This window comes from Haemaphysalis longicornis, unplaced genomic scaffold (assembly GCF_048455015.1).
Source record: "Haemaphysalis longicornis isolate Haplotype H1 unplaced genomic scaffold, Haemaphysalis longicornis Haplotype H1 scaffold_5, whole genome shotgun sequence".
NCBI lineage: Eukaryota > Metazoa > Arthropoda > Arachnida > Ixodida > Ixodidae > Haemaphysalis > Haemaphysalis longicornis.
In genome coordinates, this window is record NW_027526385.1 from 140,567,221 (window position 1) to 140,593,031 (window position 25,811).

At 45.9% G+C, this 25,811-nt stretch overlaps 1 long non-coding RNA gene across 1 annotated transcript in view; it reads left to right on the forward strand.

The window, feature by feature from the left end:
- Positions 1-4,567: 4,567 nt before the first annotated feature.
- The window catches only part of LOC144139416 (uncharacterized), an 83,498-nt gene continuing 62,254 nt past the window's right edge, over positions 4,568-25,811 (forward strand). The window contains exons 1-2 of the long non-coding RNA XR_013316199.1: positions 4,568-4,685; positions 12,984-13,045. This is a non-coding gene — a long non-coding RNA (uncharacterized LOC144139416). The remainder of the gene's footprint in view (positions 4,686-12,983; positions 13,046-25,811) is intronic.

The following is a 25,811-nucleotide window of genomic DNA, read 5'->3' on the forward strand; positions in this document are numbered from 1 at the left end:
GCTAGATTTTACGCCGCTCATACTGCAAGCTTTGCAAATCTTGTATTTGCAGAGTCCTAACGCGTCAGAACTACACCTGCGGCGACGCATCGGCATTTCCAGTTCGCAAATCCTTGGCACATGCAGGAGATTTGCAAAACTTTGCAGAATTGCAGGATGCTAATATAACTACGGCTGTCGGGCCTTCGGGGTACGCATATCTTATGATACACCTTCGCTTCGCTGCTCCAGATTCAATGAAATACGCTCAGACCCAGTTGCCGACAAAACGCATGCATTCCCAAAACGGTTACTTTGCCAGCCGTTACTTCTGACCTTCGCAACTCAGCTCAAGGTTTTATACGAGTTCCTACTACCACGCAGGCGGGAAACTATTACCCACAAGTTCCAGAAGCAAAACCTGCGTTGCTTTTCACGTGCCGAGAACCTCCATTATGCCTTTGATATGCTAAAAAAATATCTTTTGGAAATGTCATTGAATTCACTGCAAAATGTGTGCCCAGTGTTTCATTCTGTATCTCTGCGGCATCACTCATGGATTGCAAATTAGGCCACGTTCAAAGAAGGTGGTGACTGCGTAATAAAACTATGTTTACGCACCACAAATGTTCCGCACCTGCATCTATTAGACCCGTGTACCGCTCGAGTTGTCATTCAGAATTATTTGAGAATAATCCAGTCCACCGTACTCTCGTCGTAGCTACATCAAGTCCTCAAATGAAGGCCTTTTTTCCAAACTTTGAGCCGCCATGAATGTGCTCTTTCTAAAATCAAATTGTACCTGTTTTCTCGGTTCTTCTGCCGCCGGGTCACCTTCTTCCGCTCTAAAAACTGCATCTTCGTGAAGGATAAGGCAATTCCCCCATACACCACGCTCATCTTTCCTGCAAGATGACATTCTTGCCGCCACTTCTTACGCCATCACCTCTGTTCGCCCGTATTCACCATGCTCAATGTCCCAAATGGCCGGAGCAATACTGTCAGTATTCCCACCCTATGTCCCAGACTGTTGCTTTGCGTTCTGTGTGCCTGACCAGACATGCTAATACATCGCGGGGTCTTCGCAATTCAGGCAGATGATTTGCCTCAAAACGAAATTGACACATTTTGTTTTGTTTTTTTTTTCATGCGGAAGTTTGGCATATTTACCATACATTTTCTGTCGTGCATTTTTTGCGCACCTAAATAAAAGAGGACAAGGTGAAGTTCTGCAGCTACTCAACCGTTTCCAGTGTTCCATTTCTCTGCACAAAACATTACTTCTTCCTCCACAATTCCAGGTACATTGGCGGCCTACCGTGTACTACTATCGAATATCAAGTCACTGGCAATGAAGCCGAAGACATGCTACAATGTAGTGTCTTCGAATTATCAAAATTCACATGTGTCTTCATGTTTTGCTTGTAAGGAAGAATGGTGGTTCTATCCGACTCTGCATGAAATATTATTTTCTAAACAGGATAATCCTCAAGAAGAGTTGGCCTCCAAAAGATGATGACCTATATTGCTGCACTGCGCCTAATTTCTCTCCACTCTGTGTTGTGCTCAGGGTTCACGCGAGATCGTGTGGCAGAAGCAGATCTTTCCAAAATCACGTTCGTTTTTTTAGAAAAATATACGTGTTCGAATGTAATTTACAACTTACATTGTTACGTAGTTTCTACCTACATGGTTACAGATTATATATTTTTATTTTGTATCAAAGAGTGGAACAACAGGTCATTGCTCATTTCTCATTTAACTGCGACAATTATGGCGCACGGTAAAATAAATCATAAATATTGTGCCGGCTAGCGCAAAAAAGCTAAATTCTAGTTTAATATCATCGCGAGTAATATACCGTATTTATTCGAATATAAGGCGAGGTTTTTTTCCAAAATCCGTAATCTCAAAGTCATAACCCGCCTTGTATTCGAAGATCAGAAAAATACTTTTTTTTACTCTCCAGACTGTACCCTCGCCTTATAATCGTGACCGTCTTATAATCGAATAAATACGGTATGTATGCAATATTGGTATGCAATATAGCACATACCGAGGAATCTTCGGCGCTGATGTGGTAATTTGGAAGAATTGAAGGGCACGTACTCTAATTTTTAACGAAACCTTTAAGTTGTTCTCTTTCCTTTATCTGCAACACGTGCGAGACATTGCGGTTCCGCAAAAACCTGACGACACCTGAAGTCCGACACATACTCGTCGCATAAGTACGGCGTTGGTACACCGAACAAGGGTATTTATGCTGCGAAGTAGCCTGCACAGAATAAAATGGACTGTTATCTTCTTTTTATGTTGAAGGCAGGAAAGTTTAGGGCCTACGCTGAGTTAAAGACCAGTTTTTCAGCTTTTTGTGACGCATGCTGTCTTCAATTTATTAGTACAGCCCTGATTAAAAGCTGAGCCTAATGTAGCAAAATGAGCTTTTTTCATGTTTTTGCCGTGCGGCGAAAAGGGTGACGTTGCTCTGTCACCACGCTCTGCCGAACACAGTTGTGTTCCCAGAAAAATGAGGAATTATACAAGGGCTCTGAATTGTCGTAGTTTTCTACCTCTAAAATACGGACAGCTTTTTAAGCAGCTAATTACAAAAAAAAATTCCTGTTGCTTGCGAGTTTGTCGTGTAAATGACCTATTCTTCGAACTTCGGGATTTATTTCGCTTTACTATTATTATATATACTCCAAATTATACGTTACCTAATATATGAACACGAACACCTCCGAAAGCTCCGAACAAATTTTTCTCAAAGGGTCGGATAACAGACACACATATATGTACACAAGGACGAGGAGTATAAAAAATTGCCTTTTTTATACTGAAACGTAGAGCTTCCTGTAATACACGCTACCAAACTTTACTAAGTTTTATCGGCTATGGAAGCGCGCTCAAAATTCTCATCATTAAAAATGCCCTCCCATTTTTCGCACAACAAAAGGCTGGAATACGAAGTCTAAGCGCGCTGCAAAAAAGCACTAGCTCCTCCCCTGTATGAAATTTGCAGAACGAGAGGAGTTTGTCAGTGTTACTTATTTCATACATCTCAAAGTTCAAAACTCTTCCATGAGCTAGCTTATAGCAGGGTAGATAACCCGTGTTTAGTCAAGGGTAGTGGTCTAGACTAAGGAGCCTCCTTGTGTAACTAGTGGTCACTACAGTTATTGCCAAAGAAGTGGGAAGGGCTCCTGGTACGGATAACTTTACGCATATCTTGAAGTGAAACCTTCAATTGTGATTGTTTACTGCAGGTCTGCTCAAAAATCGGGGTATATAAGATGAATCCGAATGTGCGAAAATTTACAAACTAGTGTTTTTAAAATTTTTTGAAATATTCTGAATACCAAGCGCCGTAATTCAAATGGAAACTGTTAAATGCGACTACCTGTGTTTTTAAGATAACAGTTCAGGGTTCCTTACTGCCCAAGATTTTATTTGTCAAAAGGATATTACCGAGCAAATGATGATTGATTGATGATAGTGTTTAACGCGCCGACGCAACGCAGATGATGAGGCGAGCCCTAGTGGAGGGCTCCGGATTAATTTTGACCACCTGGGGATTTTTAACGTGCGCCGAAATCTTGTATACACGGGCGTTTATGCTTTTTACCTTCATCAGAAAAGCGGCCGCCGCGGCCCGGAATCGAACCCGCGACCTCGTGCTCAGCAGTACAACGCCTTAGCCACTGACCAGCACGGCGGGTTTAACGAGCAAATGGGTCGCTGTGCGCCCGGCAATTCGTGCCCAAGCGAGTAATAGGGGTTGTATGTTCGACGGCGGTATAGGCACCAAGCACACGTGGGCGTAAAAAGTAAAAAAAAATGGTATGTCATGTTACAATTTAACGGCAGTACAAATTCAGGCCCGCCTCCTTCTTAAATATTTCTCGCAGCAACTCAGTTTTATTTCAACATAACAACAAATTTAAAAACTTGTCAATATTGTCAATATATTGGCACGATGAGTATCTGCAACACATTACCCAGTAAACTCTAAAATACGAGAAATCCACATGTACCCCCAATCAAGTTGATGACCCAGATACGCAAATCTAATCTTCAAAATATGAATGTTTTAGGTTTCTTGACTAGTAAGGTCCGTGAGACCAAAAATGTCTCCCTGCTTACTTTGTCAAAATGGGAATAGCGAGACATAGCGATTTGAAAAGCGTTTTAAAATGTTGATACAGCAAAGCTTACAGATGTTATTTTAAAACAGTTGACCTCCTGAGGCGGAAACAATCATGTATCAGAGGTTTAATAGCCACAGAGAAATGCCATTGTATGAACGCGTAGTACGCGCCCACCCGGATGATAATGTTGCCCTTTCCAAAGCCGCGTAGGCCAGACGCACCGTCAAAAATATTGTATTTGATGAATAAACTAAAGCGAAATGGCATGTGTCAAGAACATTCACTCTGGAAAATGACACTTTGGTGTGACCCTGTGTAATGTTTTTGCAGATCGCTTTTTTTGGAATAAAACCCAGAACGGTCACCACTGTTTGGATGTTTACAACCATAAAAACATAAATATATTGTGCCGAACACCTCCAACTTCTACAAGTGAAAAGTAGAAGGCACGTTTAGTGTCAGCCTATCTTGCTCAGAGAAAACGTCTACAAGACGACGTTTTATTGAAGTACAAAATGTCACCGGTGAAGACTTTGATTTTGCTTGTATCCGAATTGGGTGAGATGTTGATAAGTTTTATTACAAACCTATGTTCACTTGGATAATGGTGTTTGATTGTCACAGGCACGGGGAACACGAAAAATACCAACTGTTACAAAATCTTCGTGAAGAGCAGTTAGGAAGTTGGAGAACGTTAGTGCCATATTTTGGCTGACGTGTTATAAAAACTTTTGCACTAAAGCTTGAGCGAACGAAACTTCTCTATGATTTACTCTAGTGTGTTATCTAAAAGTATTATCAAGCAGATCACCGAGAAATATTAAGATTGCCGGTTTTATTTTCTGCCTATGCTAATACAGGCGATCCATGTTGGTGAATAAATTTGGGATATGTCCGTGTCCATGTTGTGAGGTTTTGGATATGTCCTTGTCCATGTTGTCAGGTTTTGTCACATGCAACCTCCGTAGGTGCGATGCCTCGAGAAAGGTAGATTTATTACTCGCTCCTAATTTTTCAACTGCTCCCTTCAGCGGGGATATATTCTCGCTAACTCCTGGTATCGTTTTGGTAAAAACGTCTGGACACTGCCGCTGGACGGACGAAACAAGGAGAAGAATGTTTATTCAATGCGCATTTTACGGCGATCTGCACATATTACAGAAGTGGGTTCCCCCGCTCAGAAATACATCAGATTTCTAAATCTTTTTTTCAATGGTGGCCAGGTGTCACTTATACTGGAACTGGTGTTCCGAGGTTCTGCTATATAGCAGGGTCCTTATTATCTTCCTGAGGCATAGGTTTGAGCACATTAGGAGAGTCCTTGCTATAGCGGTCTGACAAACGTGCACGCTGTTATTGCCCAGAATAGTGTTTCCACGATTTGTTACTTTGTACCAATCTTGGAATCTTGTGTTGGGTAGACCGGCGCAAGGAAAGACCTGTGACTCAATGTTTTTCCTTTTTTTTGTAGATTTATCAATGCGCTTTGCACGTGCCGCAAACTGGTACGGTCGATTTCATCATTTCACGCTAACAGCGTGCGCTATGCCAAATATATCCGTGCTAGGAAAACATTTTGGACAGTGCAAAACGTCCACGACAAGGCGCTGGTTGACTTGAGCAAAAATGCCCGTGCAATATTGATTGTGGAAAATGCTGTTACTCACATTTAACACATGTAAATGAAAAGTCGTATTAGAAAGTTGGGCAAAAAAACATAACTTTGTAATTTGCGTTGAGTTGTTCGTCATTTGTTATATTTATTGTAGTTGACCGGCGTGCTTTACGCGTCTGAGAACCGTCTGTAATTTTCGTTGGTTCAGCTGCCAAATGATGTTTACGAGAGAAGTTCGTAACGGAATGCAAGTTTTTTCAGAACCAGTGATAAAACTGTTACAACGGCCCATAATCTAAGCATTTTTACTTACAATATCTATACTCACAGTCACTGAGAAACCAAGGTAACCGTTACAATTCTTCTGCGCAGTCACTACTAACATGCATAGAGACACGCACTGCACGTGTCCCAATTTTTTTACTAAAATATAAACACTTCCTAGTTTTAAATAGTTGCAATTTGCGTCCTTCTGGCGGAAAAAAAATCCTTCGCTTAGACGTTTATGATAAACCTTTCCAAAAGAACGCGGAAACAACTGCAAATATGCACAAAAATTGCTCATAAGGCAATCCGGAAATATAGAGAAAAAATTGAGTGGTGCCTGCATTGGGCGGGCAATCCGCTCGTCTTCACACGACTGCAAACCAATTCAAATGAACCTCCAGAGTCTGGCGCCCCCTGCGTCTTAAATATCAGTATGAATGTTGCTTTCTTTCTATGAATTATCCACTTCCTGAACAGAGGACCATTTTTATTTCTTGTTTGTTTGCAAGAAGCTCACTTTTGCGTGCCTCCTGGCTAACGCTTTGAAATACTGTTTCATAGACATATTTATTAATACAAAAAGCGGTATGTGCGCAACAACATATCATTGAACATATATTATAGGCGCTAACAAGGAAAAGTATTGATGGCGTCACAAACCATTCGTTTTCAATAGTGAACCATCTAGCCTACACCAGCGTCTGATTACCGCCATACAAACCTCAAGGACGCTTGTATACGCTAAAATAGAGGTCAGCCTGGCTTTCTTTTATCAATATTTTTTGTTCCCAAAGCACAGCATACTAAAAAAGCAGTCCTTGCTGTTTCTAATACACAACTCTAAAGCAATGCTGAGGAGTTGCGCCACGTTCAACACTGCCACTAATAACACAATTGCAGAGGAGGGAGCTGACTCAGTGACGCTAAAGAGCAGTCCGAGCACCGCAGTGGACATTTATAAACTGGGGGTAATGCAGAACGCCTGCCCACAGAAAGGTGATAATAGAAGATCCACGTTAAGGCATGCGTTCCTTCGAGGGAGGTTTTATATATATGCCTCAGTGTAGAAACTTCGCTGTTCTTCCTACCACGCGATCATATATTGTTTTTTGACAACAAGCTATTTTTATTGACCCCTGCTAGTCAAGAAGACGCCAATCAGATCATTAGGTGGGTTCACTTCCCTAGAATAATGCAGAATTACAGAGTAACGAGCACCTTGTCTCCGTGGCGGGACACATCCCCCTCTTGTGGTGGCCCACACCATTTGCTTCTTCCTCAATAAATGAGTCACCTTCTCTCTCTAAACTGTAATATCTTCAACCAAACAATTATTATTGCATCTAAAAACCTGAAATTTATGTCGAAGCATTTTATATTGTCTTTGTGAAGTATACAGTGATGAATGATTATATGCGCGCACGTCGCATTACAAAAAATAGTTTCGACATGTTCTGCTTTCGACGTTTCTTCTACGAAGAATCTCCCAAGGTCCTTTGGTCAAAAAAAACATCAATCCGCCTGGATTGCCTTTGGGAGCCTATCGGCCACGTGAGAAACATTTCGGGGTACCGACGCACTGGTCGGGGACATTTATATTCGGAAAAGCATATATTTCTTAAGACATGCTTCAAACCTGAGAAGGCGGCCTGAAAATCACACCATGTCTTTGCGATGTGCCCTCATACCGTCGTAAGCCTCGTCACCGTGTTCCTTACCGAAATATAGGAGCGCCTTATTCAGTTTTATAATGCAAATGTCCTTGTAAGGGCGGCTAATATTTTGGTCTTATACATGTGGCGCTGCTCTATGATTTTGCACATCGGAGATGTTCTTCACGGTGATCGTGTTACTCATTATTATGCCACCTCCGGGAGGAGCCGGAGGAAAACAGACACGAACGTTTTTGCACAGAACGACGCCCTCATGAGACAGAGGAAACAATGCACTCTAGTGCTAGTGACTCCAACCCAGAAATCGCTGAGGAAACGTCTACATGGCTGTCGCGCCACTTTACAAAATAAGTATCGGAGAATTTTATTATATACCTAACCATCAACATGATCCGGCTATCACAACCCAGTGCAGGGCATAGGCCTCTCATAAACATCTAATTATCCCGGTCTTTTGCTATCTGCGGCCAATTTATCGCCGCAAACGTCTTGATCTCATCTGCCCATCTAAACTTTTTTCACCCCTGCCACGCTTGTCTTTTCTAAAGATCTACTCCTTTGCCCGTAATTCCTAATAGGTATCTTGCCCTCTCATTTCATGTCCTGTCCACGCTCAGTTCTTTCTGATTTTCCAATAATATAAAGTATTGCTCAATAACCTCGAAAGTGCCCATTGGTTTGATATGGGTGTCATGACAGTGGAAGTGCTACACGAATATATATAGTTAGGCCAAGTAGCAACTCCGGTACCCAATTATAACGCAGAGCTAATTAGAAGGATAACAATGGGGTGGAATGCATTCGGTAAGCATTCTGAGATAATGAATGGCAGCTTATCATTGTCCCTGAAGAAGGAAGCACATGACAGCTGCATATTACCGGTGCTCACCTACAGGTCAGAAACTTGGACGCTCGCTAAAAGGGTTCAACTTCAACAAGAGATGACAGGTGTAATATTAAAGACAAGAGAGAAGAGTGGGTCAGAGAACAAACCCGTTTAAAGAATATGTAGGCAGAAATATACATATTATGTAAAATGAAAGGTCTTGCGGTTTACTCTAGATATGTATGAAGAGATTTCTTCCCAAACATTTGCGGAAATGTCACAATTTGATTTATATCTGTGCCATTGGCATAACGGTCTTTGGCATAGGGTAGTTGTGCATCCCATTAGGGCCATCGAACTCGAAAGACACTGTGACGTAGCTCTGCCGCAGCTGCGAGCGTGTGTTACTTCTAGAAAATAAGCTCAGATCCTTAGGGCTAGTTCAAAACAGCATATAAAATAATAATAATGGCCCAATTCAACAACAACATGTCCGCCCTATGTTACCAATTACAGTAGTGGACAAAATTTTAGGACTTGGAAAAATAGTCCCAATAAAGAGTAGTCCGAAAAAGCTCCGAGTCGCAAAAACGAACTTCATTCCATTTAAATAGAACTGAAGAAGTCGCGAATGGCTCACAGCCCTAAATGCATCCTTCATGTGCGAACTCTGCTTGAACCTCTGTAAGCCTCCTGTTTTTTTTTTTGTAAACATTGGTCAAAAACGCCACATCGTTATCAGAGTACTGTGTTGGCCGTTGCAGGCGGTCGAGATTGTCTTTTTCGGATTCAGTTTAGCGTTGTTGCAGTGTGGTCGGTTACCGCATGATTCCTCCATCCGTTAGCGCTGGGAACAGAAAAAAAGCATTGAAAAAAACCTCGCCCCATATGACACTTTTTTGTCGTTTTGGATTGCTTCCGCTGCAGACTACATGTAAAATTATGGCCTCGAATATCGAATGTTCCTTACCCCGGTGGCAGTAAAGCCAATCCCCTTCCAATATGTAGCCACGTAGGGGGCTAATGATTCTCAATAGCTTCGACCTGGAGTCTTACCGCGGTTGTGTCGCAGAAACGTTGGTCCGGCAATATCAAGTTTTAGCTATATTGTGCATGAAGTATTCGTTGTCCATTTAAAATATAGGACAAGCGGTGGTTCCTCGAGGAATTTTGGAATATCCAGAGAGTCCGAATTTCTGGAGTCCGATAAAATGGTTCTACTGCAGCGTACGTAACTTGTGTATGCTTAAGGGGCAGCTTGAAGTCAGCACCAGTCGGAAGGCCTCGTTTCGCGGTCACCGTGGTGTGCCCCTGGAACTGACAAACAAGGCGGCGGCTTTTGTTCTCGAGCATCGTGCGACGTATTAACAAATATGTGTCCAGTGACAACACAAATACCCCTGCTCGATGCCTGCGCAGACCACGTCTCGCCGAAGCCTGTACGTGGGCGTCACATGCTTGGCGCTCACTTCCTAAACCCATTGTTTTTCGAATGTTAACAAGTACTCCATAAGTAATACTCCACACTGCGCCGAGGACGACTTGCTATATTTCATACAGACATACAAAATCCCTTGTTTGACAAAAGTTGCAATGAGTAACTTTAGGCAAATCAACTGCTTGCAGCATAAAGAAAAAAGGTAATGTGCTCATCACTTTTTCCCGTTTCGGGACCGCAAAGTAAGAGAGTAACGTACATGGTGGCTCGACCTACATTCCGACTTATACGTTTGAAGTGCGGACAGGCGAGGGTAACTATGTTTGTGGAGTAGGACGGACATCAGCGATGTTACACTGACCAGATACCAATAAATAAGGCTACGCGTGGTCGTAGAAGTTACATTTTTAATGAATGTGTCTTCAATTGTGACTGCAATTATCAGTGAGTATAGAAATACCACAAAGCCGTCGTGACCAATCAAATGAGGAAGTGAAGATGCAATAATGTTTTTTAAAGTCCTATATTTAACCAAGACAGTGCAGTACCTTTGTGCGCCCGATTGTTCTCACTAATAGTACTGAGACAAACTATTGATCTTTTATAAGAAGTCACAAACCGGTGTCCAGCAACAATGCGGTGTTTCAGAGGCATCATATATATACCCACATATATAACAGCTGCATAACAACAATTTTTAATAATATTTGGTTATGAACACAATCCCGTATACTCTTGCGAGCTGGAACAAGTGACGAATATTGCTTTTTACATACTTTTTGATAACTTTCCAACGTGCCTACTCTGCAATCAAAATACTTATCAATCATCTAAATCCTTTATGAGCTTTGTTTTGTGACACGGACGCTATGCGATTTCTGCTTTTAAATATTTACACAAGATTTGGCGATAAAGAGTCTTAAGCCATTCAGTGCGTTTTGGCGATCTCCCCATAAGAGGTAAAAATGAAAGCTGCTCAGTAACCAATAATTAGCGCACAGTAGTCATACCGGCCAGAAACGTGTCCGAAAATCAAGGTTTCAAAAACCGTTTGAACAATCCGCAAGTTCGGTGGCACACAAATTCGCCTGTATTGTATACTCTGCATGTCCTGGCTACGGGTTTGGCACTATTGCAGAACTGCTTAGAACACTGTGATGGTTTACGGAAGCCCATGCCAATGTGGCAGTGAAGATGTTCTGTGTTCTCCACTTGCGCTATAAAGTTAATTTCGAAACATCAAAGTGGACATGTGCCTTTATAAAAATACCTAACGCGTCCTAGCTGTACAGAATTCTTACGTCACCAGCTGGGGCTGATTGATATCAGTGATAAATTTGGAGTTTTCTTTTACAAGCTTCTGGTTGGATACATTCTGCTCGCAAGGCTTTGAGTACTTCTTTGAAAGTAGCAATAACGTTCCGACTTCAGTGGTGTACATGCTGCAAATATGGTGGTACGGTCGTGTAGTTGTTTTTGTTAATATTGTCACGAAGACAAGGACGATGCACTTGTGTTGAATGAGAAACACGTTTATTGGAGCGAACTTGTGCTCCCCTAACGACTCAAAAGAATACAGAGGCGGCGGAGCAGCGGTCAGCAAAGTGACTTGCACAGGCGAGTGTCGTCGAATCGAATGCCCCGGCGTCCGCACTGCAGGCTTTTTATCTTTTGGCGCGCGCGGTTCTCGAAACGTCGATTCGCATCGAGAACATAGTAGATCCAAGAAGATTATTCTGGGCTGTTCACGTTAGATCGGAATGCTCTCCCTATCACAACAGATAAAACATGCGCCACAGAAAGAAAGAATGGAACACGCGCTTCCCTTGGCGCAGAGATAACACAAACCGGCGCAGCCGGGCGGTAAAAGCAAAACACAAATAAACGAACCCAATGTATGGTTCGCGGCAATATATATGGCTACAGTACACAAAAATATTCACTGCGGCTAAAATCAGATTGTTAGAATATTTAATGTTACACAATTTGCAAAATAAAAAAGAGTTCCTCATTTGGTAACCTACTACGATTATTTTCAGAATAACGTGTTAGATGGCAAAAGTGCATTGCGAAATGTGTTGTCGGGCAAAGAGGTCCTAAACACAAAATATTCAATCCCAGAGCAGGTTTATTTCTTCCCGAGAAAAATGCGAACAATTTTATGGCAACTTCAAACAAATAGTGGGAAAATTAAGTAAAACAGATGAAGGAGCAAGGACTCAAGAGTCAGTTACCACCTGACTTCTCAATCATGTAATAAAAGCTAGTTTGTGGAAGTTGCGGTTGCCGTCCTAAGGCAGAGGGAAGAAACAAGACAGCCGATTGTAGCGGGGATTCTTGTTTCGCTGCATGGTATCACTTGAATGCTAACGGCCAATTACACACTGAAAACTATGTTTCAAACCACCGCTGAATAACGCACACTTTTTCACTATACGACACTCAGAGGCTACTTTTGAGTTTTTTCAATATTTCTTGCGTATTTTTGTTAACATTTTTCCACACTGAAGTGGACTTCAACGGGTGCCAACACTGGTGCAGTCAAATTTTCAATGTCACATTTTTCGGTGGCCACTCTAAGGGCTGCAATCAATATAAAAACCCCAAATAAGAATTGGGGCCCGACACAATCATCATTTATTGTACAGACGGTAGTCTGAACGCTTTTCTTGTGCCATAAGTTATCTGCAAGTATGTTGGCCACCAAAGCTATGTCAGGCTCCATCGGACTGAGTACGTTTGTGGGTGTAACCATGAAATAAAGACGCTGATAAGCGTTGGATATTTTTGACAATGTATGGTTCAATCAAAGTTCGATTTGGTGGTATACAATCCTGCCTGAATATAATTCAAGAATTGGTTAACTTAGCTTGGGAAATAAAATAAACTCGAAATCAGCCTATTCTAGGCCTTGAATCGTTGATTAAAAATATATTTTTTGGAATATAATTTTGTGTGCAAAATAAAGAAAACCAGGTATCTTCCTAAGACATATAAGGGTAAATGAACCAGTATGTTTTCTTGTGTATTCCCGCAGTGTTACTTCACGAGGTAGCAAGTTGTGATCCTTACATACTACCCGACTTCGAAACGCCTAAAGTAAGTATAGAACTTTCCATACGCAGATATAGGTCCTCTCATAGCGACGAATAAAATTTCCAAGATCACGTTAGGCGCTTCTAGCAGAGGTTTGTTTTGAATGAAAATATGCAATATTTGTTTACCAAACCAACCCGTAAGCACTGCGGTGACAAAAGTGCCATTTAGACTTTGATTGAAATTTTTAGCCTGTGCGAATAGGAACCAACGTGTTTTCTTTGTTGTCGTGACAATAGATAAGCCAAGGGGGCTGTATTCGTTGTAAATTTTGGAGGAACAGTTTTGTAGTGTTAGTAAAAAAATCAAGAGCAGTGGTCGTCAATACATTGAACAAATAATTACCTGCGGCCAAAAAAAAACATCGCGCCAATCCACCCCGTTCATGTGGTTGGGAAGCAAAGCAGTAAACGGCACCCATAACGATTACCCATGCAACGCAACTTAAATTCACTCACATCGCTCTACAAACAGTAAAACCAGAGAAAAGTGAAATGCACTTAACCACACCACTTATTAGTTCAAATAGATGTTCTTGGTAATGTTAAATCAATGCATGATGCATGGACGGTGTTTGGTTGAATTGTATTGGTGTAGCACAAGAGTTGAAACATTTTTTAATAAAATAAAGCTCCAACTCGGTGTTAGACGATCTGACTTCTCCGTCTCTGCGCCACGAACGGAGGCGACGACATTTGCGGCAGAGAAGGAGAAGAAGGAGGAAGAAATACTTCTGTTCAGATTTCCGAATGGCCCACAGTGTAGCCCTGGGGAGTGATTCCTTCTTCTGTGGGGCGCATATGCAGTCCGCGCGGCCTGTGTTGTGTCCACCCGCTGAAGCTGGGTAGGTAGACAGGGCCTGGACAGCACCATCTCCCATTGCTCTTGTTGGGTAGTTGACGGAAAGACAGGAGGGTGCTCGGGGCTAAAGTCGCACACCCCAATTACGGGGCGGAGTGTTCCTACTTCTGAGCAAAATTTACATTCAGCGTCGTAGCGATTCGGACGCGTTAGGGGAAGACGCGTAGGATGTGGGAAGGAGCCCAGATTGTATGAGCCGCAGGGTAGTTTGTTGTTCTCTGGAAAGGTGAGGGTAAGGCGAAGGTACGGTCTGTCTCAGAAGGCGATAATGCTGGGTTATCTCTCTGAACGTGACAAGCGGGTGACTGTCCTCGTGCAGCTCCATAGCACGGGAGGTAAAAGCGCAGGCTTGTTGGTTGGGCGTATTTGGGTGGGCGTATCCAGAAGATTGGGTGGGCGTATCCAGATGAGCTGACTGGACCCGTTTGGTGAGTGCTTTTTTAGCATGCGCAGTGCAGGTCAGGACACCCAACCCGACTGGTAATTCAAGTAGGCTTGCTGGGGATCGGTAACTACCCTCCGCACCCCTGATTGAGTGAGAGCCAGGCTGATGGCTGCCTCTTCTGCTGCCGTCATTTCTTGGGTCCTAAGCGAGGTACACGCAAGAAGGTTGGTTCTGGAGGTAGCCACGATGATGGCGTATTGCTGCCCTCGATGTTAGGAGGCATCTGTGTAGATAACTGCATGATTCCACTAAGGGTGGTGTTTAGAGCTTGAGCCCGTGCTTTTCGGTGACCCTCGTCATGTGAGGGGTTCATATTTCTAAGCAATGGGAGCATCTTTATTTTTAGTCGCCAAGAGTCTGGGAGTACGTCAAGTGTAGTGACATTCTGGGCTGCCCAGCCAATCTGGTGAAGCTTGCGGTTCCCCACCGCAGTTCTGAGTCGGACCTTCTGGTTTGAAAGATGGCCTTCTATTAGCTTTTCCACGTGTTTTGGAGCCCCATGCTAAGCAGCCTCTCTGTGGACGCACTGAGGAGAAGACCAATGGCATGCTCGACCGCCTTTCTAATCCTAATATAAAGCATCTCTATGTCTTCCTTTTTGAGAAGAAGACCGGGGGTTGACGCAAGTAACTCTCGAGAGGACAAAAGCTTCCATTATTCGAAAGGTACCGGATTCCTTTAGGCCTCGCTTCTTGGAGGCAACTCGCCTGATTATGTGTATGATTTGATTAATGCTGTTTTGATGCGCTGCCAGGAGACGTCACTCTTTGCGTTAGCCTCGAGATGTAGGCCCAGGAGCTTGATGCTGGGGCTTGGAGTGATAGCCTGGCCATCAAGGAGTATTTGAATGTATTCCTTGATTTGACGTGAGGGCGGACAAGGAGCTGTGACTTTTTATATGAACTCGGGAGGCCACAGGCTTTAGCACATTGGCGTACTAGAAGTGAGATACCATGCATTGGTGTGAGCTTCCTTGATTTTTCGTAACTCTTAGCACATGACCAAGTTGCGCACAGGGCCGCTCGACGGGCGTGAGTGGTCGCGTGACGCTTTCACATGGCATTCAGCGAGAACGCAGGGGGTAAACCCGTAGATGTGCTTGGTGAGTACACAACCTGTCTTACCCGTCTCCACGTGGGCTCGTAGCTAAATCGGTAAGACACAGGCCCTGCCTTTGTTAGTCTATTAGTTCCAGGTTCCATTACCGGCGGTGCCAGTAAATTCATTTATTTGTTCGCTGGAGTTTTCTGGTGACACCAATGGTGGCGAAAGACCACTTGGGGGGTAGAGGTAAAAAGCTTTCCTTTAAAAAATGTGATAAGTGAATACCGACTGTCACAATAAAAAAAAATGCCTCATAAAAAAACACTCAAGAAAACGCTCTTGGACAGCGAAGTTTTACATGTCAACGAAAGATAAATGAAGTCCGGACGCTTTTCTGGACGAACAAGAATTCAACAACTCGCTAACGCGCACATACGCGAGAAGAGAAGTATAATCTGGACAATTTATCATGGCGAGCGCGAGGGTGGCCCAGCGGGTACGCCGAGGGACCGCCCCGGCAGAGCACGTAGCCCTGAGAGTCACGCACACACTCGATGCTACCAGCAGGAACATAACCCGGCCCGGCGGGGAGCTTGCTTTATTTGAGCGCCTAGAGTCCACTGATGATGATGGTAGGCGTGGCGCCATCTAGTCCAGACCCTACACACTAAATCCCCCCTTCAGACCCCTCACAATTCCAGGCTTCTTGGCTCGCAAATGGTTCTACCGAAACGTGACACACGCGCAGTGGGCTTCCACACAGTTGGTGGTGTCCCACCATGTGACGCAGAAGGGGACGCTTGCTCACTCCCGGTGGCCACTGCTGGTGAGGCTGAAGTAGGAATAAGGTGACTGCGGTAGCGCTGCAGCACCCCTTTGGGTGTCTCTACCACATACGAGCACGGACGCTGCGCTGGGCTGAAGACGACAGCTGGACTCTTGATATCCCGGACCCAAACATGTTCACCTGGCTGAAGAAGACGAAGTTCACGAACAGCGTGTCTTCTGTTGAAGTCCTTCGCCTGTCCTTGCCTGTTAGCAGGATCCCGTTGGTCCACTTGTACCAAAGACGGCCAGCCTGGCTTCAGCTGGTTACCGGATTTGGGTATGCGAGTTTGCAGGCGTCTGCCCATTAACAGCTGTGCAGTGCTATGTCCATTGACGACCGGTGTGTCTCGGTAGGCCACCAGGGCCAGGTACGGGTCTTCCGACTTGCCTAGGAGGTCTTTGACAGTGCGGACCATTCGCTCCACCTCCCCATTTGACTGAGGGAAGCGAGGACTGCTCGTGACGTGATGGAAGCCGTAGGTCAGTGCAAAGTCCCCGAATTCCCTGGCCGCAAACTGAGGACCATTGTCTGTGCGCAGCAACTTGGGGATACCATGGCTGGTGAAAACGCTCTTGATTGCTGTGATTACTGCTGCTGCTGATGTTCACCCAAGGCTGATGACCTCGGGGAATCTGGACATGTAGTCCACCAGAAGAATGTAGTCCCTGCCGTTCAGATGGAAGAGGTCGGCGCCCACCTCCTCCCAAGGAAGACCTGTGTGACTGTAGCCATCATGGGTTCTGGACGTTGGACCCGAGTCTCAGCACACTTGGGGCAGCTGGAGATGGTGTGTTCAATTTGGCTGTTGATGTCAGGCCACCATACTGACTCTCGTGCCACTGCCTTGCAGCGGTTGACCCCTTGACGGCCTTCATGCAGCAGTTCCAGCATGTACCGCTGAAGAGAGGTGGGGATGACAATGCGAGTGTTCTTCAGGAGCAAACCATCACACCCAGTGAGGTCTCCCCTGCGTTGCCAGTACTTTTTCAGATGAAGTGGCAACCGAGACTGTCTGGGCCAACCCCTGGTGCAGTACTCCAGGAGAAGTTCGCACTCGCCCTCAGATGCTTGGGCTTGGCGCAGGTCGTCCCACCGTACGGAGGCAAGGTCTGGAAGGGAGCGGACGAGTTCTTGCACGTAGAGTTCGACCTGGTCGGCCTGCTGCGACGAAGGAGTATTCACAGGAGCTCGAGAGAGCGTGTCAGCTGTAGCGAAGAGTTTGCCGAGTACATGGAGTACCTTGTGCTGGTAGCTCATGAGCCTCAGACGGAAGCGCTGGATTCTAGGTCGCACGAGGTCGATTTCGATGTTGCCTAAAAGTGCAACGAGAGGCTGATGGTCGGTCTCCAGGATGAAGTCCAGACCACCGACATACTGGTCGAACGTCTGCACAGCCCAGCTGGCTGCCAATGCTTCTTTTTCGGTTTGGCTCTATCTTTTTTCTGCTGACGTGAGAGACCTTGAAGCGAAGGCAACTGCTCGACGCTCTCCGGATGGTTGCTCTTGAAGAATCACGGCCCCCAGGCCAAAGGAGCTTGCATCTGCTGAAACAGTTGTCTTGTACTGGGTGTTGTAAATTGCAACGCACCGTTCGGAGCACAGCAGTTCTTTTCGCTTCCCAGAAGCCGACTGCTGCGATGGGCCCCACGTCCATTCAGAGTTCTTCTGAAGCAGGGCGCGAAAGGTGCGGTGACGTCGGAAACATTCGGCAAGAAACGTCCCACGTGTTTCACGAGTCCCAGTAGACGACGAAGGCCAGAGAGGTCTTCGGGAGCAGGCAGACGCTTGATGGCTGCCACCTTGTCAGGGTCGGGTGAAATACCGTGGGCACTCACTACGACTCCTAGGAAGATGACACTGTTGGTGCCGAAGGAACATTTGTCTCGGTTTTGCGTGATGCTTGCCTTGGAGAGCCGTGTGAGGACCTGCTGGAGGCGCTGGTCATGCTCTTTACGAGTCTTGCCAAAGACAAGGATGTCATCAGTCATGTTCACTACGCCGGTCTGGCCTTCTAGTATCCAGGACATTTGCTTCTGGAAATACTCGGGTGCCGATGTGATGCCAAATGGCAACCGCAGAAAGCAATAGTAACCAAACAGGGTAATGAACGTTGTGTACAGCTGTGACTGTGGAGACCGCCGGACTTGATGAAAACTTGGCTTTGCATTCCACTTAGAAAAAACTTGGCATCTCCAAGCAAGCCTAGGCATTGTTCCACCATCGGTAGCAAGTGGCGTTTGCGAAGAAAGGCTTTGTTAAGCTGAGAGAGATCTACAGATCCTGTAATCACCATCACCTTTTGGCACAGCTACCAGTCCAGCACACCACTCTGTCGGAGCATCGACGCGGCGGACCATTCTTTCCGATTCCATCTTGTCCAGTTTTTTTTTATGGGCTCATGGAGAGGTAAATGAAGACGTCTCGGGGCACTTAGTGAGAAGGGCGTCGCCCCGGGTTTCAAACAGATTGTATAGGCGTCAGGCAATGTCCCCAGTCCCTTGAAAAGGCCAGGGTCTAAGAGAAGCTCTCCTGACGACTCCTGTGAGCCTGAGACATGGTCAAGGAACGTGCATACTCGCAGGGCCTGAATTGCAGGGAAGCCTAACAAGGGAACTGTTTTTGATTCCAGAACATACAGTTTCTGCTCTACGGACTTGCCTTTCCACGTGAGTGTGCCTTGGTATGTACCCCGGACAGGCAACGTGTGATTACCGGGACCTTTGAGCTCGGCTTCTGGAACTTTAAGTTTTGGCGGAACTCCGGAAAAGGAGCTTGGTACGACCGAAACTTCGGCTCCCGAGTCCACCTTGAACGACAGTGGGGAGCCATTCACGAGTACTTCAATGAACGTGGCGTTGGGGTGGTTCTCTGCCACCGCATGAAGCTCAACGGAGCTTGCTGAAGACCGAGTGCGCTTGGAGTTGCATCTTCTTTTCTTCATGCAGACAGTTTCGAAATGACCTTTCTTGGTGCAGAAATTGCAAGTTGCTTGTCGAGCCGGACAGTCTGCACGCTCGTGCGAAGAACGTCCGCAGAAAAAGCACCCTCTCTGGTTGGGCCTGTCAGGTGACCCGTTCTTTCCTTTCGCGTTACGAACACGCGCGGCAGCATCGAAGGCAAGCGGTGACGAGTCGGCCGAGTTACGTGCCCGGCGCTCGTTTTCTGCGTCCTCGTGTTGACGGTTGTGCGTAAGTGCCTCTTGCAAGGTGAGCTTCGGACTTCGGCACAGTTTATCCAAGAGGTTACGGTCGAGCAAACCGACAATGAAGTGGTCGCGGACGAGCCTTTCCTGGACTTCCGGCGACACGTAGGTGCAGCGCTTTACCATCGAGCGGAGAGCCGTGTAGAAGGCATCGGCAGTTTCGCCCGGTTCTTGAGCACGGCGGTGAAAGCGGGCCGTTTCGTACAGCTCGTTGGGTGGATGAATGAAATGGTCGGTAAACGCTTTTTTGACGGCGGCAATGTCTTTGAGCTCGGAGTCACACAGCGGCGTGGTTGCGAGTATGACGCAGGCTTGCGGACCCATACAGTAGAGCATAGAACGCACCTGAACCTCCAGCGGTGCTGTGTAGTGGCCTGTGGCGAAAGTTTAATCCTCATACTGGAGCAGCCATGTAGTCCAAGAGCCGGGGTTGTCTAAGTCGAAGGGCGGTGGTGGGCGCAGCTCAGTCAGCTGCGGCGCGGTGGTGGCGGCGATGGCAGGGGTAGTCATGGCGGCGGCGGCGGCGGTTGTCTCGTGGCGGGCGTGCGGGGTTGAACTTGTTGAACCGTTGAACTACGGACGGGCGTTGAACCGAAGAACTAAAGTCACTTCTGACACCATGTTGAGGGGGGCCGAGCGGGTACGCCGAGGGACCGCCCCGGCAGAGCACGCAGCCCTGGGAGACACGCACACACTCGATGCTACCAACAGGAACATAACCCGCCCCGGCGGGGAGCTTGCTTTATTAAAGCGCCTAGAGTCCACTTATGATGATGGTCGCCGTGGCGCCATCTAGTCGAGAACCTACACACTACAACACAGGCCCTCGCTTTGTTAGTCTATTAGTTCCAGGTTCAATTCCCGGCGGTTCAATTCATTCATTTGTTCGCTGGAGTTTTCTGGTGACACCAATGGTGGCGAAAGAACCTTTGGGGGGTAGAGGTAAAAAGCTTTGCTTTAAAAAATGTGATAAGTGAATACCGACTGTCAGAATAAAAAAATGCCTTATAAAAACACTCAAGGAAACGCTCTTGGACAGCGAAGTTTTACATGTCAACAAAAGATAAATGAAGTCCGGACGCTTTTCTAGACGAACAAGAATTCAACAACTCGCTAACGCGCACAGACGCGAGAAGAGCAGTATAATCTGGACAATTTATCACGGTGAGTGCGGCCGTTAGTAATTTTCTGAATGTCCAATAATTACTGCCTCAAGCGGAAAATACCTTGTGCAGTAGCATGTATGGAAACACATGGCATGCACCCCAGATGGGAGCGCTCATCTGAGTCAGCCGGCTTTGAACGGTTGGTCGTCCAAAAATGATGGCAAAGCCGCAGCGCCAGACGACGCTAGAGCTGTCAACGACGACCGACTGGGCGACAATCAGAGCCTATTTAGGAACTCTTATGGCAAAAGAGACTACCGGAAACGTTTTGGCGGGAGAGCACTGCACTCAAAAAAATGCAAACAAGGGCATGAGAACACTGAGAAGAGCGTGGCTCATATCGGCCAACGTCACATTTTCACTCGCCAAAATGGTGAATGCGTTTTTATGAGAACAGCCGGTGCGATCGCGGCGGAGAAGATACAAAACTCGGGAGAAAGGCGGCGTGCGGAACATACCTGTTGTTGCGCGCGCCATTTCTCTGTACATAAGGCATGATCCATACTCTTGCTTTATGCCTTGCTTCAAAAATTTTAGGTCATAGGGACGTGACGTGACTATTGACTATTACTGACGTAGACACTTGTATCAAAACATAACAACAGAGTAGTTATTGTATACATGTCGTGGGTTATATGGCTCGTAGAAGTAGAGAATATTCCAATGGCTTTATGTCGACAACATTCAACGTAGGACTCATGTGTTCCTGAGCATGGACACAGGAAATATTGTCACGCAGCCAAAGAGGCCGCAGTTATCTTCAAGTAAAACAAATTTATTGGAGCAAATTTGTTCTCCCCTAAAAACTCAATCAAAACACAGGCGGAGAAGCAGCAGTCGACAAAGTAACTTTCGCAGGCGCGCGTCGGCGAGTCGAATACCGCGGCGTCTGCTCTGCCGGATTTTATCTTTCAGCGCGAATATTTCTCCAACCGTCAATTTACATCCTGAACATTGTAGATAACACAAGAATATTCTAGGCTAGTGACGTTAGGACAAAACGCGACCTTTACCATTGATGAGATAGCCAGTGCTAAATCAAAATAAAGAATGAAACACGCGCTTCCCTTAGTAAACCGATAATACACCCGAGCAGCGCTGGGAAGTAAAAACAGAATATAAACCAACAAACGAACCAATGCATCGTTCGAGGCATTGTTCGCTATTTAAGAGTGCAATGACCCGATTCAGAAACAAAACGACAATCCAAACAAACAAAAACAACAAAACAGTCTGTCATCTTGCCTCTTAGGTTGGAGGCAAACACACGTTGACAACGTCGGGTCGTGTGCGTCGTCGTAATGTGCCGGAATCACCATCGGGGATCACTTTATAGGTGGGTTGGCGAACACATTGTACAACCTGGCAGGGTTCGAAGTACCATCGGAGAAGCTTTTTACTGAGTCCGCTTCGTCGGATGGGAGTCTAAACCCACACACGATCGCTTTGGTGGTACTCAGCGTCTTGGCGTTAGAGGTTTTAGTGTCGTGTATTCGATGCTGCTAATCCCTTGTATGAACTCGAGTGAGCTAGCGGGCCTCCTCCGCATGCTCAAGGTATCCATGGACCTTGGTGTTGAGGTCGTTCTTTTTACGTGCGGAAGCATGGCGTCAAGCATCGTAGTCAGCCGTCTTCTGTAGACAAGCTCAATCATCTTCGAAGTTTCTTGCATCGCTGTTTTTGACGCAGAAACGGGAGGACATCGTCCCAAGTCTAAAGTTCAACGTCGACGTGTATAGACAGCATATCAGCGATCGTTTGGTTCAGGCGTTCCGTTATTCCGTTCGTTTAAGGGTGGTACGCCGTCATTCTTCGGTGACCCTTGCTGCTGTAGCGTAAGATTTCTTGCATAAGCTCCTTAACAAAGGCCGTTCCACGGTCCGTAATTAGGACTCCAGGGGCTCAATGTCGCAGAACAACATGGTTCATGAAGAGCTTCGCGACTTCTTGTGCAGCCCCACTCGGAAGTGTTGCGGCCTCTGCGTAGCGCGCCATTCAGTCTGTCGTTGCGACAATCTATTGTTTCTTGATTGTGACGTTGGAAACCGGCCAAGGGTGTCCATTCTAATCTGTTGAAAGGGCCTCGATGAGAAGTCGATCGGCTGCAGAAGTCCGGCACGTCTTTTTGCCGGCATTTTTCGCCGCTGGCAGTCACTGCAGCTGCGGACGTAGTGGGACACATCGGTTGTAAGGTGGGGTGAGTAGTACTTCCCCACTATTTTTCCCGTAGAGCGTGGTGTGCCGAGATGTCCGAAAGATGGGTCGTCGGGGCTCCCCTCCAAACTTCCTTCACGAAGGTCTGTGGAGATGACAACAAGATAACAAGAGCAGCGGCATGGTAGTATTTCGGTTTGTTGTACATGTTGAGGACGAGATGTCTGGTTGTCTAGACGACATCCGCAGGACACCGTGGTTCTGGCCGTCCGTCTGACGGGCCGCAAAACCAGTGGACGCACCGGGAAAGCCAGGGTGCGCAGGGCTGCCTCATCCGAACCTTCTTTCCCCTCTATTCTTTCCTCGTAATCCTAAGGATGACGCTGAACTTTCGTTATATTACTTCCGTCACAAAGCGCTTCCCCTAGAGATTGGCCAACATCACACGCCCCCTGCAGCGGTTGCCTTCTCTAGGGATCCACTCGGTTACCCTTAATGACCGACGGTCACCTTGCCTTCGCTATACGTGCCCTGCCCACGTCCATTTCTTCTTAATTTCTACTAAAATGTCTTTAACACGCGTTTGTTTCTTGACCCACTCCACTCTCTTCTAGTCCCAAAATGTTACATCTATCATTTTCCGTTCTATTGCGCGCTGAATCGTCCTCAATTTAAGTTGTACCTTCTTAGTGAGCCTCCGTGTTTCTGTCCGTAGGTGAGAACTGGTAAGATGCACCTGTCATACACTTTCTTCTTAAGAGACCATGGTAGGCTTCTATTTATTATCTAAGAATGCCTGCCGAATGCACTCTACCAAATTCTTATCGGTAGAATCTTCTCTACCTCATGGTTGGCATCTGGGGTCAAAACATAATTTAAGTAGATATATTCGCTTACTAGTTCAACGGCTTCGCCACCTATTTCAAACCGCTGCGCTGTCCAGAGGTTAGTGACCATAACTTTAGTTTTCTGCATATTACTTTTCAGTCGAATAGTTCTCCTCTGTCCAGTGCTGTAGGCATGATTTGCGATTCCTCCCCTGAGTTACTTAACAAGGCAACGTCATCAGCAAATCTGAGGTTACTCGGGCATTCTCATTACCCTTACTCCCACCTGTTCAGAAATAAAAGTTATAAATACTTCTTGTAAACATGCTGTGAATAACATTGCCTAGATTCTGTCTCCTTGTCTGATGCCCTTTTTATAGGTATTTTACTGCTCTTCTTATGGAGGATGATGGTAGCTGTGGAGTCATTGTAGATATCCTCTAGTATTCTTACATAATGCTCATCTACACCCAGGTTCCGTAATGCCTGAATGAATGCTGAGGATTCGACCGAGTCAAATGCTTTCTCATATTCTATGAAGGCTTTATATTGGGGTTCAGTATACTCAGCGCACTTCTGTATCACCTGATTGATTGTGTGAATATGGTCCATTGTTGAATACCCTTTACGGAACCCTGCTTTTTCTTTAGGTTGACTGAAATCCAAGCTTGCCCAAATTCTGCTCGCGATTACCTTGTTAGTACCTTGTAAACGACTGGCGGTAAGCTGATCTGCCTCTAATTTTTCAATTCCTTCATGTCACCATTTTTATGGATTAGGATGATTTTTGCGCTCTTCCAAATTTCCTTACACTTGCGTTCATCAGGCATTGTGTATACATGTTTGCCAGCTTTCCAAGTACAATTTCAACGCCATCCTTCCAATGGTCTGCTGTTATCCGATCATCACCAGGAGATTTGCCCCCTTTCATTTCTTTGAAACCCTTCCTTACTTCTTCTGTCGTTACCGGTGGGATGTCTATCTTCTCTACACTAGTTTCTTGTTCGGCACTATCCTGGATGTCCCGGAAACTGTACAGATCAATATAAAACTCCTCGGCTTCTCTTACTGTTTTATCTCTATTTGTGATGACGTTGCCTTTCGTGTCTTTAAGTGCGTACATCTAATTTTTCCCTAGGCAAAGATGCCTCTTGACTGCTTTCAGGCTACCTCCGTCCTTTACTGCGTATTCGAACCTCTCCGTAATATACTTCTGTATGTCAGCTGTCTTAAGCTAATTTATGAACTTCGAAAGCTCCACTTGTTGTATTCTGTCAGCTGGGGAAGAGATTGTCATGGTTTTTCGTTTCCTAATTAGATCCTTCGTCTCCTGAGAAAATTTACCAGTATCCTGTCTAGCCATCGTGCTCCCGACTTCTACTGCACACTCCGTGATAATGCGTGCAAGGTGGTCGGTGGGCTCCTGTGTCGTACACGCTGCCGCCTCGGTAAGAGCTGCATATGGGTTCTGCAGAATGATCCCGAATTCTTCTACCTTATGTATTACTGTTAACTCATTAATCGGCTTCTTTCGTACTAGCTTGTTGCGGTCCCTCCTCAAATCTAGCCTAATTCGGGATCTTACCATAAGGTCGTCACTACACCTACCCTTCCGAACACTTCCACATCCTGCACGAGGCCAGGGTTATCGCATATTATGAAGTCTTTTTCGTTTTGTTGCTCCCAATTCGGGCTCCTCCACGTCCACTTCCGGCTGTCCCATTTTCAGAAGAAGGTATTGATGATTCGCAGGTTATTCCGTTCTGCGAACTCGACTAGTAGGTCCCCCTGATATTTCTACAGCCCAAACCATAGTTCCAGCAGCCTTTTCTCCAGCGTGATTCTTGCCTACTTTGGCATTGACGTCTCCCGTAGCTACGGCCGACTGTGTTTTTACTTTAGCCTTTGCCGATTCAACATCATCACAGGAGCGTTCCACTGCCTGGTCGTCGTGGCTGGATGTGGGCGCGTAGCCCAGTTCCACATAGAGTTCCAGATACTGGTACTCCTTGTAAATTTACTGACCAAACTTGGGATTTGCGTTGTTTAAAGTGCGCAATTTTTTTCGAAAACTTGAGTCATTCCCTACGACAACATCAACATCACGGACCGCATCTTGACAGTAAACGGTGATTATCAAGCTTGCGCTGGGTGGCAGTGGCACGTGATCATCGGCGATCCCTTCAGCAGCAGGGTGTTCAGGATTCGGTTCAAGCATCATGGAGTGATCGGAGAGAAATT